Source organism: Chrysochloris asiatica, unplaced genomic scaffold (genome assembly GCF_000296735.1).
Source record: "Chrysochloris asiatica unplaced genomic scaffold, ChrAsi1.0 scaffold00020, whole genome shotgun sequence".
NCBI classification, from domain to species: Eukaryota; Metazoa; Chordata; class Mammalia; order Afrosoricida; family Chrysochloridae; genus Chrysochloris; species Chrysochloris asiatica.
In genome coordinates, this window is record NW_006408538.1 from 15452532 (window position 1) to 15466844 (window position 14313).

The following is a 14313-nucleotide window of genomic DNA, read 5'->3' on the forward strand; positions in this document are numbered from 1 at the left end:
CGAGTTTTAGGTACTGGTACTGATATGGGCAGAACACATCGTATACAAAGGGGGCTTCAAAAAGTTCATGGAAAAATTCAATTATCTTTTTATTCCAGTTTTCAATGATTTTTTTTTTTTTTCAAATATTTAAGACAGGTTTAAAATCAAGAAACGTGTGTGCCAGGGTTGTATTCTTTCACTATACTTATTCAATCTGTATGTTGAGCAAAAAATCCGAGAAACTGGACTATATGAAGAAGAATGTGGCATCAGCATTGGAGGGAAGATGCATTAATAACCTGCAATATGCAAATAATACAAACTTGCTTGTATTATTGATGAAGATCAAAGACCACAGCCTGGGTTTCAAATCAATGTAAAGAAAACAAAAATTCTCACCACTAGAGGATAAATGAAGAAAAGATAGAGGTTGTCAAAGACTTCGTTTTGCTTGGATCCTCTATCAGTTCTCATGGAAGCAGCAGTCAGGAAATCAAACGACATATTGCATTAGGTAAATCTTCTGGACAAGACCTCTTTTAAAGTGATTAACAGCAAAGATGTCAGTTTGAGGGCTAAGGTGCTCCTGACCCAAGCCATGGTATTTTCAATAACCTCATATGCATGCAAAAGCTGGACAGTGAATAAGGAAGACCATAGAAGAATTGATGCTTTTGAGTTATGATGTTGGAGGAGAATATTCAAAGTACCATGGGCTGCCAGAAGAACAAACAAATCTGTGTAGGAAGAAGTACAGCCAGAGTGCTCCTTAGAAGCCAGGATGGCCAGACTTTGTCTCTCATACTTCAGACATGTTATCAGGAGGGACCAGTCTCTGGCGAAGGACATCCTACTTGGTAAAGAAGTGAAGTGTCAGCAAAAAAAGAGGAAGACCCCCCCAACGAGATGGATTGGCACAGTGGCAGCAGCAAAGGGCTCAAGTGTAATGATTGTGAGGTTGTCACAGTGGGCCAGGCAGTGTTATATTCTGCTGTGCATAAGGACGCTGCGAGTCGGTACCCGATTCCACGGCACCTAACAACAACAACAACAATGAGATAGGTACTCATCATAATTCTAGAGATGAGGAAATTGGAGCTTAGAAAATTTAACTTAAAGTGGAAAAAGGCTGAATTCCAACAGACGTCTACGTGACTTTACAGTGGGCGTGTTAACTCTTTAAATGATGTTGTTGTTAGATGCTGTCGAGTCAGTTCCGACTCGTAGTGACCCTGTATAGGGTTTCTGAGACAGTAAATCTTTCCGGGAGAAGAAAGCCTCATCTTTCTTCTGCTAAGTGGCTGATGGGTTTAAACTGCCAAACTTGCAGTTAGCAGTCCAGTGCTTATCCTACAGTGGGAAAAATGCTGGGAAAAATTCAGGGTGGCTGGGGTACAGACACACTGGGTGGGGTTGGGAAGGGAGGGTAGCAGGTGTTGGAGAGTAGACATAATTGGAGACCACCCACCACTGCACTTTAGGTCCAAATGTCTGTGGGGTGAGCTCTGGAATCTTCTCTCACAGCAGGGCTGGGCTGCCATGCAGCACTTGGTCTCTAGGTGGCGCCCTACACTGCAGATTTGGACTCCCTCGGGAAGCAGAGGCCTGGGGGTTTTCCTAATGCTGGTGAATCTTGGGGACCAAGTGTTGATCTCTCCCCAGAGTTTTCTGAATGTCCTTGGACAATCCCCCTTTTCCTCTAGGCTGCCTCTGTAGTACTCTGGGTGGGTACCTAGAGGGGACCTGGGAGCCATCCAGCTGTTTCTGAGCTGCTTAATCCTTAGCAGTTTGCTCAACCTCTTTGAGCTTTATTCTCCTCATCTGTAGAGTGGAAGAGGATCCTTTGAGAACTGAATGGCACATTGGTAAATTGCCTGGCCTACAGCAGATGCCCAACAGATGGAACTATTACAGATAGTCCCATGGACGGAGGCTGCCTAGATGACTTCAGGCTGGTTGTTTTTTCCTACTTTCTTACCTCATGATGCCAGTCCATTGCACGGTGCCTTACCAAAGCAAATAACCTTATCAAACCAACCCAGTTGTTTTGAGTTGATATTAACTCAATAGCAACCTTGTCTTACCAGTCCCTATGGGCTGGGAATCATTTTGGAGATGATAAAGAATAGCGGTTAAGTAGAAGTTTTCAAAGTTTCTGTATCTGGGTCCAAATCCTTGCCTCTACCACTTCTGTGTGGTCCATCAGTTTCTGAGTGCTCACCACTACACTGTCCGGTCTCCCTGGGGTTAGGCTGTAGGCTGTGAGGGAGATGGGAGGAGGAGTGGTGTGTGTGTGTGTGAGAGAGAGAAGCCTTCCATTGCTCTCTCCTCCTGCCATGATGACCTTTGTGTGATCACAGGGACAAACACTTCAGGAACCAGAGGCACCTCAGAAAAAAGGCCTGAAGATTTACTTTTGAAAAAATCAGCCATTGAAAATCCTATAGAACACAGTTCTACTCTGACACACACAGGGCCATCATGGGTCAGAAGTGACTTAACTGGTTTTTACTGGTTAACAGAGAGATGTCTTGGATCCCCAAGTTGCCCTTGGAGCAGTGCCAACACACCCACACTGAACTAAGTGTGAGCCAGGAGACAGTTTGTATTGCCATGGAGAAGTCCGCGTTGGTTTATAGTAGTATAACTTAGTTTAACTCCACCCATAAGGTCACCCTGATGTGGCGCTGTAGGATAATGCACTGGACTGCACAGTCCATTTGAACCACAAGGTCGGTGGTTCAAACCCACCAGCCACTCCTTGGAACCGTGTACACAGTCGCTATGAGTTGGCGCCGATTCGATAATACCTGGCAACAACAGCGTAAGGTCTCGCTGTATCTGTTTTCTTGTCAGTAAAATGGGCACAGTGTTAGTACCACCGGCACAAAGTTGCTGTGAGGATTAAAGGACATCATATATGCTACACCCTAAAGATAGAAAATCTTAGTTTTTAAACTTCTACAGGTACATACAGAAAAGTATGAAATGGCCTTAGATGCTCAAAGCACATGGGACTCTTAGAGGACCTTGCAGTTTAGATCAGATTAGAATAAACATATATAAAATGAAAATATCACTAAAGATCCATGCTAGGTACAGTTGTGCCAAGGGAGACATCCAGATGTGAAAAATCTGAGGATAGAGGACATAGAAGACCTGGGGGTCAGGCAAGGGGGCAGGGAGGCTTCTAGGAGGTGGTTGGACTTGAAGAATGGGCTATAGCAGAGAGGAAGAGAGGGCAGTGGGCAGTGGGCAGTGGCAGGGAAAGGACAATGTAAGTCTAAGTCAGGGATGTTGTTGTTGTTGTTGTTGTTGTTAAGTGCCATTGAGTCAGTTTCGACCCATAGCGACCCTGTATAGAGTTTCCAAGGAGCAACTGGTGAGCTTGAACTGCCAACCCTGCAGTTCAAATGGCTTTGCAGTCTGGTGCATTAACCCACAGCGCCACACTGGGGATGTTGTTGTTGTTAAGTACCGTGGAGTTGGTTCCGACTCATAGTGACCCTGCACTGGGTTTCTGAGGCTGCAAATCTTTACGGGAGCAGAAAGCCTCATCTTTCTCCCATGGAACAGCTGGTAGTTTCGAACTGCCGACCTTGAGGTTAGCAGCCCGATTCATAACCACTATGCTACCAGAGTAGGGAGGGTCAAAAAGCAGACCAGTCCATAGAAGAGATGAATCAAAGCAGGAACTCTTAGTGATGGACGCATAGGTTTCTTCCTTTTTTTCTTCCCCTTCTCTACTACAAAGGGGCTCCACTAAACTAATCTTTGTATCGACCTCTATGTAACTGTATATTTAGTGGCTGAGGTACGGGCTTTGAAGATAAGCGAGGTTGGGTTGAGGCTGTAAAGATTCGTCAGGTCTGTTGTGGGGTAAGGTAGTTAGGATGTTTGAATGCTACAATGATACTTTGATTTAATTATTTAGGTGAGAATGGATCATTTCAGTCACTTTTTTACTTCATTTACCAATTTTAGCCTACTCTGGTGCCAGCTATACACTGCTATGTACCTAATTCAATGATAATCCTTAATTTTGAAACTGTAATATTTATTTATAAAAACTTTATATCACCACCATAAATGAAAGCAAGGAAAAACAAAAAACCCCCAAAACAGTAGTATGTGTGGCTAATGTGCTGGGACTGCAAAGTCGGTTTGAACTGCTAGGTTGGTGGTTCAAGCTCACCAGCTGTTCCTCAGAAACCCTCTACAGGGTTGTTATGGGTCAGAACCGACTCGATAGCACAACAACTACAATAAATGAAAAATGCTGTTGTTAAGTGCATTCGTGTTGGTTCAGACCCATAATGACCCTGTTTAAGGTTCCTGAGGAGCGGGTGGTGAGCTTTAACTGCCCACCTTGCAGTTCAAACCGACTTTGCAGTCCCAGTGACTTTGAGGTCCAGCCACACCAGGACTCCAATTGAAAGATAAGCAGAACAAATACAATGATTAAAAAACAGCATTATTATAAAAGATAGTCAAAGTTATCTGCCAGAGGCTGAGCAGGGAGTCTGACCCCTTCTGGTTTTAAAAAAACAAAACAAAAGCGAGGATTATCAAGTGTTACTCTGAAGACAGACCTGGTGATTTGCTTTCAAAATGGAATCACTGAAAATCCTTATAGAGCACAGCTCTATTCACTATGATATGGAATCCATGTGATGACAACTGTTTTTTTTTTAAAGTTTTATTAAGTGTTAAAGACATAATATCACAAACTGAATCTTTCTCCTTGGCATGTTTACATAGACTACAATAGAGTTGAAAATAGAACTTCCTCACAATGGATTCCAAGAGATGACCTAAAGATGGCTTGCATCTAGCAGGAAGTAGCTGGCAGATCATGAGGCATGGGAGCTCCTGTCCAAGGCTGACCCTCCTTGTAATGGACATTAGGATGTCTAGTGTATGACCAGTGGGGACCAGGGGGACTCAGCACCTGGAGAGAGCACATCTGGCTTACTGCACCTGAATCCAGATGGTTGGGCTGCAGACACACCTGGTAGGCACTGCCTGCTGTCTACACCCCAGTCTGTAGTGAGGGGAAAAACTTCGTGGCATGCAACTAGGTAGTCACACAGGACCGGTGTTGCCGTCTTGAAATAATTAGGGATCTTTTCAAAGGGCCCCTTGTTTTCATTTCACACTTGGCGTGTAAATTACATAAGCCAGTCTTGTCTGCAGTCCTGGGGAGGCTGGGGTGGAGGGAAAGCTACCATGTCTCTTCCGGAAGCCTTTCTTGGTGCTTTGTAGCAATGATATAAGGAGTCCTGGGATGGTGCAGATTATTAAGTGCTCAACTATCACCCAAAGGTTGGCAGTTTGAACCCACCCAGAAGAGCCGCCCAAGAAAGGCCTGGTGCTCTACTTTTAAAAGGTCACACTTTGAATGCCCTATGGAGCACAGTTGTATTCTGACACAGGGTCACCATGAAATGGAATTGATTCTACAGCAACTGGTTACTGGTTAGCAATGACATTTATCAGACTCTCAGAGTTATAAGGGATCTTTTAAGCAATAATTTAGTCCTGCTTCACTTGGATGCTTGAAACCTTTCCACAAATGCCCTGTTGAAGAGTTCAGGGGAACACCAATTTCCACAGCAGCCCTACATTTTAACAGCTCTCAGTTACGAAGTCCCTTTGTCTAGACTGAGCCAAATCTGTCTTCCCTGATCAGAAAGGGCTCTGGATTCACAAAGAGGCATTAAACACAAGAATGTTCAGCACAGCACTGATGTGCCAACAAAACATCTGCACGAATATCCATCTATAAGGAATAGCTAAATAACTGTGGCTCATTCATTTTATAGAGTACACGGCAGCAGACAAAAAGACAGAGGCAGGTCGTGTGCAGATGTGGAAAGAGCTCCAGGCCATCTTTTAAGAGAGGAAAAAATGGAAGTCCTAGAACTATACGTGCAATCTGGGTCTCTTAAAAATAAAAACTCATTCTTTATCATTTTCTTATAAATAATATTTTATTTTATTAATATGAGGGGGTTTCAGAAAGTTCATGGAAAAATGGAATGAAGAGATAATGGACGTTTTCCATTAACTTTTTGAAGCCTCTGCGCATGTGTAGGTATATATATTTGAGATATATGCGTATGAATCTCATATACATAATTTTCAACTCACTGTCGTTAGTCAACTCGACTCCAATTCTCAGCAAGTCTGTACAGGGTTTCTGAGGCTGTTAAATCTTTACAAAAGCAGAAAGCCTCATCATTTTACCTCACCGTGGCTGGTAGATTTGAACAGCTGACCTTGCAGTTAGAAGTCTAGTGCTTATCCTACAGTGTGACAAAATCTCACTGCTGTTGAATTGATTCTGACTCATGGGGACTCTTATAGGACAGAGTGGAAATGCCCCATAGGGTTTCCAAGACTGGAAATCTTTATGTAAGCAGACTGCCGTGTCTTTCCGAGGAGCACCGGCTGGGCACCGACTGGGTTAAAACTGTTGACCTTTCACCACTGTACCGTCAGGGATCCTTCACACTTATTTGGATGTATTTATATATAGGTACCTGGGTGGCACAAACAATTTGCACTAAGATTAGCACTAAGATAACCACTGGGTTGACAGTTCAAATCCACCAGCTGTTCTTGGAAACCCTATATAAGGGTCACTATGAGTTGGAACTGACTCAATGGCACACAGCAACAACAACTAACCACAGGGTTGCCAGTTGAAATCCACGCAGTGACATTCACAGACAGCAGCCCTGGTGATCTGAGTCTGTGGAGATGACCATCAGAAACTCTGGGGCAGTTTCCTCTTTAACATGTGGCATTGTCATGAGTCCAAATAGACTAGATGGCAACACATTTGATTTTTTAAAAATATTTTCAAATATTCAATTTTCCTCTTTTGGTTAGTTATATATCAGTTTGCCATTTTTGAGGGGTTAGCCTAGAGAGAGAACAGACATCTTGATTTATTAACATTTAGTATACATTCCCATTTTGAACCACTTCCTGGACAATGTAAGAACCTTAGAACATTTTAATGCCATTTACCCCCCTCCTGACTCATATGCTATTGTGTTTATTTTAATTCTGTCTATATATTTTAAACATTAGTTTTATTGTCTTATGCAACCAAGATTCATTTGTATCTACTCGCATTTTCCTTGCTTTTGCTTTTCTTCCCTTTCCAAATATCCAAGCTTCCATCTGGGACTATTTTCCTTCTGCCTAAAGCATACCCTTTATATTGATTGTTGTTTTTTTTCAGTCATTTATACGGTTCAAAACTCAAAAATACAGAAATGTGCCATGATCGTTTCCTCCTGCTCCTTCCCATAGCCAAAAGTAACATATGTATAGATATATACATAGAATGTTACATACCACACTGAGAACAGTAGTTCGTCTACATGGTTTGAAACATTCACCCTTAGATTCTTTTGTCCTGTGGGCAAAGAAACAGAAGTCAGGGGCAGGCAGGAGGTCCAGTCTCCTCTGACTGACAGGCCTCAGTGTGTCCACAGAGCACCCAGCCTCTCTGTGCTGTACGTACGTATTCTTTTTTGATCCCAACCACAGACCTCTGGCTGGCAGAGGCAAGAGTCCCCATTCCCAGGAAAGTTAATGACCATCACTCCCGCTTTCATGAGCACATATGTCAGGTTTGTTGTTGGTAAGTGCTGTTGAGTTGATTCCAACTCATAGCGAGACTGCATAGGGTTTCTGAGGTGTGGCTGGTATGTTTGATCCATTTACCATGGAGCTCTGGTAGCGTAGTGATTATAAATCAGGCTGCTAATTTCAAGGTCAGTAGTTTGAAACTACCAGTGGTTCTGCAAGAGAAAGATGAGGCTTTCTGCTCCTGTAAAGAGTTACAGCCTCAGAAATCCTATACAGGGTCGTGATGAGTCGTAACCGACTCCATGGCACATAACCACCACCACCACCTTGTGGTTGGCAGTCCAGTGCTGATCCTACAGCACCACACCAGGACTCCATATATCAAGTTGTCATTGTTGTTGTTGAGTGCCATCGAATTGGTACCAACCCATAGTGAGCCTGTAAAGTTTACCCAGGGTGGCTGGTGAGCTGAACCACTGACCTTTTGGTTCAAACCAACTTTTCAGTCCAGCGCATTAACCTTACAGCACCATACCAAGACTATATATATCAGGTACCAGCTAATTATTTTATATTCCTAAACTCAGTTAGTCCTCTTAACAGCTCTCCTATGATTGCCACCATTTTATAGATAAGCAAACTGAGGCAGGGGAGAAGTTAGATGACCTGCTTAAGGGACAGAACCAGAATTTAAATCAAACCCTAGCAGTCCAACTCTAAAACTCATGCTATTATTAACACCATTGTACAGATGAAGAAACTGAGGTCTCAAAAGGCTGAGCCACATGCTCAAAGTAAAGACAGAGCGAGAACTTGCATCAGGACTTAAGGCCCCACTCCATCTCGTCCTCACCCAAGCCCAGTGGTTCTCTTCTGCATGTTTGAATCATCCAGAAAGCTTTCAAAGATTCCCCTGTCCCAATGTCACCCCACCATCAAATCTGGACCCAGGGTCTGATTTTCAGGTCCCGTCCTGCCTCCCAAGAAGATTCAAAAGCATAACCAGGACCCCTGCCCGGAAGATGGGCAGGGTTTGGAGGCCGTCTGCCTTTGTCCCTAGCTGCTTTAGATTTCTGTACTGCCTCAGTTTCCTCACCTGCCCAGTGGGATAATCATAGTACCACCTTTATAAAAGAAGTGAGTAAAAGAATCCACCCAGAGTCCTTGAAAGAGTGCCTGACACAAAATTGGCTTGAAGTAAATGCTAGCATTATTATTATTATTACTGTTAACACTATTATTTGCTGTGTAACCTTATTGAGAGCCTGTGTCTCTCTGGGCCTTAGATTCTCCATCTGTGTGTGCATCCTGAGATTTGGACAGCATGATCTTGAAATTAGTCTTCCAGTCCTGATGTGTCCGTGCCAGTAATTAGCTGGCTGGATCTCTGGCCTTCTCCACCCACTCCTACCCAGCTTGGAAGCCCGCCCACCTACTTTGAGCAGCGGCTGCCGTAGGCACGTGTTTAGAGAACCAGGGACTGGCTTCTGTGGGATGAGTCTGGCCTTTGATTATGGTGTTGACGCCTTCCACAGCCAGGACGTGCTGGGTTGTGCAGAGAAGTTGTCCACTGAGGGGTATTGGCAGGCAAGGCTCCAGCTGTCCCCCTAAAGAGAGGCAGAGGATGCTGGATGGAGGGCCTTTCAGAAAGACGGGGGTGGGGGGGTGGGGAAGGACAGGGCTGGGGCCTGTGCCCACTTCTCACCAGTGCCTAGGGCACTTGGTACCAGTCCTTGCCACCAAGCACCATTCTGCACCAATGCATAATTCATGCCCCATGTGCCAATCCGTGCCAGCTTTAATTAGCTCCTAACTTTTTGTCATTCATTTTGCTATGAACTCTTTATAAATAAATGATGGGCGAGGGGAGTGGGGAGCAGGGCAGGAATGTGAGGGAAGGCTCCTCCTTCCTTTGGCCATGTTGGGGTGGGGGCAGCTGTCCAGTCTAGGCCCAGGGACACTCAGGTTCCTTTGTGAGGAGTCCAGGGTGCCCTCCACCCTGCAGATGGATGCCCCTCCCGCCCTAGTCCACCTTGCTCGCCTTCCCAGCCTTGTTCTTTCACAAGCCATGTTGAGCTGTTACAGCTGTACCAGGCTCCATGGACCCACAAACCAAACTCAGGAGCACTCGTGTCTGGTTTATGGTGGCAGGCACAGCCCCGGGAGAGGTGAGCAGGCCGGGGCTGGTGACAGGAAGCAACAAACAGCTTCCCACCAGCTGGGGGGGGTGGGGCCAGGGGGGGAGCGGGAAAGAAGGCCTCATTGGGAGGCGGGAAAGGGAAGCTGTTAAGAAGTATACCCAGAGGAGGGGTGTTTATATGCTTTAAAAGTAATAGCTGACCCTCACGGGGGCCGGGGGAAGGACTTGTATGTGAGTGTTGTTTTGTTTTTATGGTTTATAAAGCTCTTTAATGTGAGTGTTTGCTTTCAACCTGAACAACTGCCTTGGGAAGTGTTCAGGGAGGCTGGGGGCTGTTTACAGTTGAGGAAACTGAGGCTTGCACTAGTTGGCTAAGGCCCAGGTCCATGGCATCCTAGTCTAGTGAGCTTTGCAGTTTGCTGCTCTGACTCATCTTTGTTTCCCTGGAGAGGGCAGCACAGACAGAAATGAGGGCTGCAAGCCCAAGTGGGATCAGATTGAATCAATTTCATAGGCTATACAGGTTTAGAACAACAGATTTAGATTCCTTTCCTCTCGCTCTTCCTCATTCACTGAGAATACCAGTAGGACAGCTAGTTATTGGGTGTTTGGAGATACAGACAGGTAAAGGGAGCTGCCCTTTGAGCCAAGATACCAACCCAGGGCTGCCTGGGACCATGCACTGTGTCCTGCTGTTCACTCTCAGTCATCTTGTGCCTCCTCAACTCCATGCCTGTCCCCACCCTCACTCTTAGTATCATTTGTCCCCAGTGTGGCAGGCACTGCAGGCCTTCTACTGTCCAGCCCTTGCTCACCTCCTGAGATTTTCCTGCTCTGCCCAGCATGCTTTCCAGTCCACACCAATCTGTCTAATGTAGTCTCTATACTGTTGAACGTCCTGTGACTTTGCATACAGTCCCTTCCACCTCAGATACCCTTCCTGGTCATCTGTTAAAAGCCTTGATTAAGTGGCTGCTCCTTTTTGACATCTTTGCCAACCTTCTTAGTCAGGGTGCATTGGCCTGTTCACTGCTGAACCTGGTCCCAGCATCGTCTCACTGCTTTCTACTTCTGGCTTCTTGCTTTCTACTTCAACTGGCTTCCCTGAGGATCTAAATGGTGCCTTTGGCTCCTCTATCCTTAGCACCCAGCCTGGAGCCCTCAGAAATGCTTGTTAGATGACTGAACAAACTAAAGATACAGTCCTTGCCTTTGAAGATCTTGAAGTCAAATGTGTCTCTGGACTACAGATGAAGTTGAACCCACTACAGAAATGTGGCCACTTTTGAAAATACCTGAGTAAGATGTTCTGAATATGTAGGAATAGATGTATTAATTGTTTCTTCCATTTTTTTGGAAAAGGGAAGGCAGTTACTCTGGCAATGCTGATTCTACGTTTTGTTGTGATCACCAGAAGAATCACCCTATAGTCCATACCAGGCTGAATTCTCACGGTTGCCAGCAGCAGAAATTAACTATGATAGAAAAAGTTAATTTCCTGGTTACATTGGGGTGGTGGGGAGGCTTGAAAATCAATCTGGTAGGTGTCCACTGTCAAAGATGTGGCTGAAAATGTAGCTCAGGTCAGGACTCAGGAGCCATCTGGTCAGAATTTAGTGCTTTGCATTGTTTCTAGAGTATTCTAAACCATTTCCAGACATTGTGGAACTTCTAAGCGTTTAGCTTGGGTCATGCGCTTGTGATCTGTGAGTGGGGTGGAAAGGTGGGAGAAGGGAGGACCTTTCCCTTCAGCTTCAACAATTAGAGCAGGCCTGGTCCTTTCCCTGTCTCCATCCAGTGGGGCATGCACCTAGTAAGAGAGGGGTTTGGATGAAGTTTGTCCCTGAAGGTGATTAAGGGTACTGTGTGTTAACCCCTCTAAGGTTCTTTATGATTGTCAAAGCACTTTCACAGGCCACCCCAGGAGCAAGTCTGGGCAGGCACCATTATCTCAGTGACTCAAGTGGTGCCTCTATCACACTGGTCCAAGTTCCTCAGTGCTCTGGCGGTTTGGGGTGGGGGGAAGGAGGTGAGTAAAGAGAGGAGTTAGGGAGAACCCTGAGAACAGATGGTGGGACAGCCTTGAAATGGTTTGAGGGATGGAGACCCCAGTTAGTAAGAAGAACTTCTTGGGCTCCCACCAGACTGGTCCATCGTAGTTCCATCTTCCACTGGGTATCTTTGCTTCTTCACTCTCTCCCTCTAGCCTAGAGGTGGTAGCAACTTCCTGCTGTTGTGGAATTCTGGGTAACCCCACTACCCTGTTTGAATTCTCAGCTCTTCCAGAGCTATGTGTCCAACACTTGCATCGCACTGAATTCCCTCTCAGTTACAAATCGGAATGGTTCTGCAGATAATTGTACCCTGGCTGACATTGCAATCTCTAGCAAAGTGTCTGGCACAAACGCCTGTGGAATAAAAGTGACTGCCAAGAGGTCCTGTGAACAGAAGTATGGTGTCCACATCAGGGGAGGTAAGGGTATCACTCAGAGCTTAGGTGTCAAGTGGTAGTGGACAGTTTGGGGAGCTACAGCTTAAAAGAGATAGTGACAAACCAGAAAGTAGGTTTCATGTTGGCAAGACCTTCTAGTGATACTGTTTTATGAATGAGGAACACACGACCACAAGACGTTCAGTGTGCAGTCCCAAGACCATCCATCTAGAAAGTGATGGGATCTGGTCTAGAACCAGATCTCCTGACTCCTGAACTATCACTCTGTCTGTGACCAGGAGTATCTGAGAGACGTAAGATCAGAGCTCTCCAGTCTGGCCCTTTCCCCTCAAGTCCCAGACTAATTTGTCCCATTGCCCATTTGACATCTCACACGTAAGAGGTCCTCACTGAACACTTGGTCATTTCCCAGTAGGGAGCAGCATTCTGTTTATCCATTCCATGACCTGGATGTCTACCTTTATCTGTATCTCCTAGTCCTGTAGGATTTTTACCTGCAGAATTACCCCAGGCCAGGCCAGGCCAGACCTCCATCACCAACCACCTGGCAACGACAATAGTCCACTGGAATGTGAGCTCTAACAGGACATGATGTGTGTGTATTTTGTTCACTAATGTATCCTAAATGTCTAGAATCACAGGGGTCAGCAAATTTTTTTCTGTAAATGGCCAGAGAGTAAATATTTTAGGGTTTTCAGGTCATCTGGTCTCTGTTGCAACCACTCAGAGCATCTTAGTATGAAAGCAGCCATAGCTAAAACTTAACTGGCTGCTGGTTGAATGAATCAGTATTCCAATAAAATTGTATTTACAAAAACAAGTGGCAGGATGGCTCTGGCCCGTGGAGCAGTTTGCTGGCCTCTGCTTTCGAAGAGTTTCTGGAAAAAGTCCTGGTGTGGTGCTGTAGGATAAGCACTGGGCTGAAAGGTCAGTTTGAACCGCAAAGTAGATGGTTCAAACTCACCAGCCGCTCCTCAGAAACCCAATATAGGGTCATAATGAGTCGGAACCGACTCGACAGCACTTAACAACAAACAACAAGTAGACATGCATTTTTTAAAAATGGAAATGGTCTCTTATCCTCTATTGCCCCCCAACTGCTCCCCATTTTTCTACTACCTATCAGTCATGTCATTCCTACCCCATAGCCAACTCACCAACTTCTTTCTTTGAAGCCACTCGCTTCAGATAAAGATCAAACCCTATCAAGGCCAGCAAGGCCCTGCACAATGTGGGCCCTGGTCTAACTCCAGCTTTCCCATGCTCCTTCCCCTCCGGGTGCTCCAGTCTCTGGCCTTGTTTCAAGTCTCCACATATGCTAGCTCCTTCTTATTATAGTTAAGTGCCATTGAATCGGTTCCAACTCATAGCAACCCTGCATAGGGTTTCTAAGGAGCAGCTGATAGGTTTGAACCGCCAACCTTATGGTTAGCAGTCCAGTGCATATCTTGCAGCTCCACATCAGGGATCCTTAGTATATTCTATTTTGCCTGCCTAAAACTCCATCCCCTTTCCATTGCCCATCCTTCAGATTTCAATTCAGTGTTACTTCCTCCAGGAAGCCTGCCTGCCCTGATTCCCTAGCTGTTGTTAAGGGACTCTGTATAGGATTTCTGAGGCTGTAAATATTTGTGGGAGCAGAAGTCCTCATCTTTCTCCTACAGAGTGACTAATGCGCTTGAACCGCTGACCCTGCAGTTAGTCGTCTAATACTTGTCCTACAGAGCCATCCCAAGACTCCCCATAATAGCAACTATGAATGAATGGTTTAAAAAACTGGGAGCTGTGGAATCAGCATATTCTGGGCTCGGTATCTGGTTCACTGTTTACCACTCTGAAGTATGTTTTCTCCGCTGTAAAACAGGGATAATGACAGGACCTACCAGAAAGGCTGTGTGCTGAGGAAGGAAAGGAAGCTATTGCCAATATGCAGATCCACAAATTCAGCCACAGGAGGAATAATTAAATGAATTCAGAATGCTTAGCCTGGGAAAGAAAAGATCAAGGTCAGGGAATGACCCTCTTCAACTACCTGAAGAGCCAGGCCTATTAAATAGGAACTCCTTCAAAGGCTAGAACAATGAAGTTAAAGGGTGCAGGACTTTGTAACAATTAAGTCATGGCAGAAAGG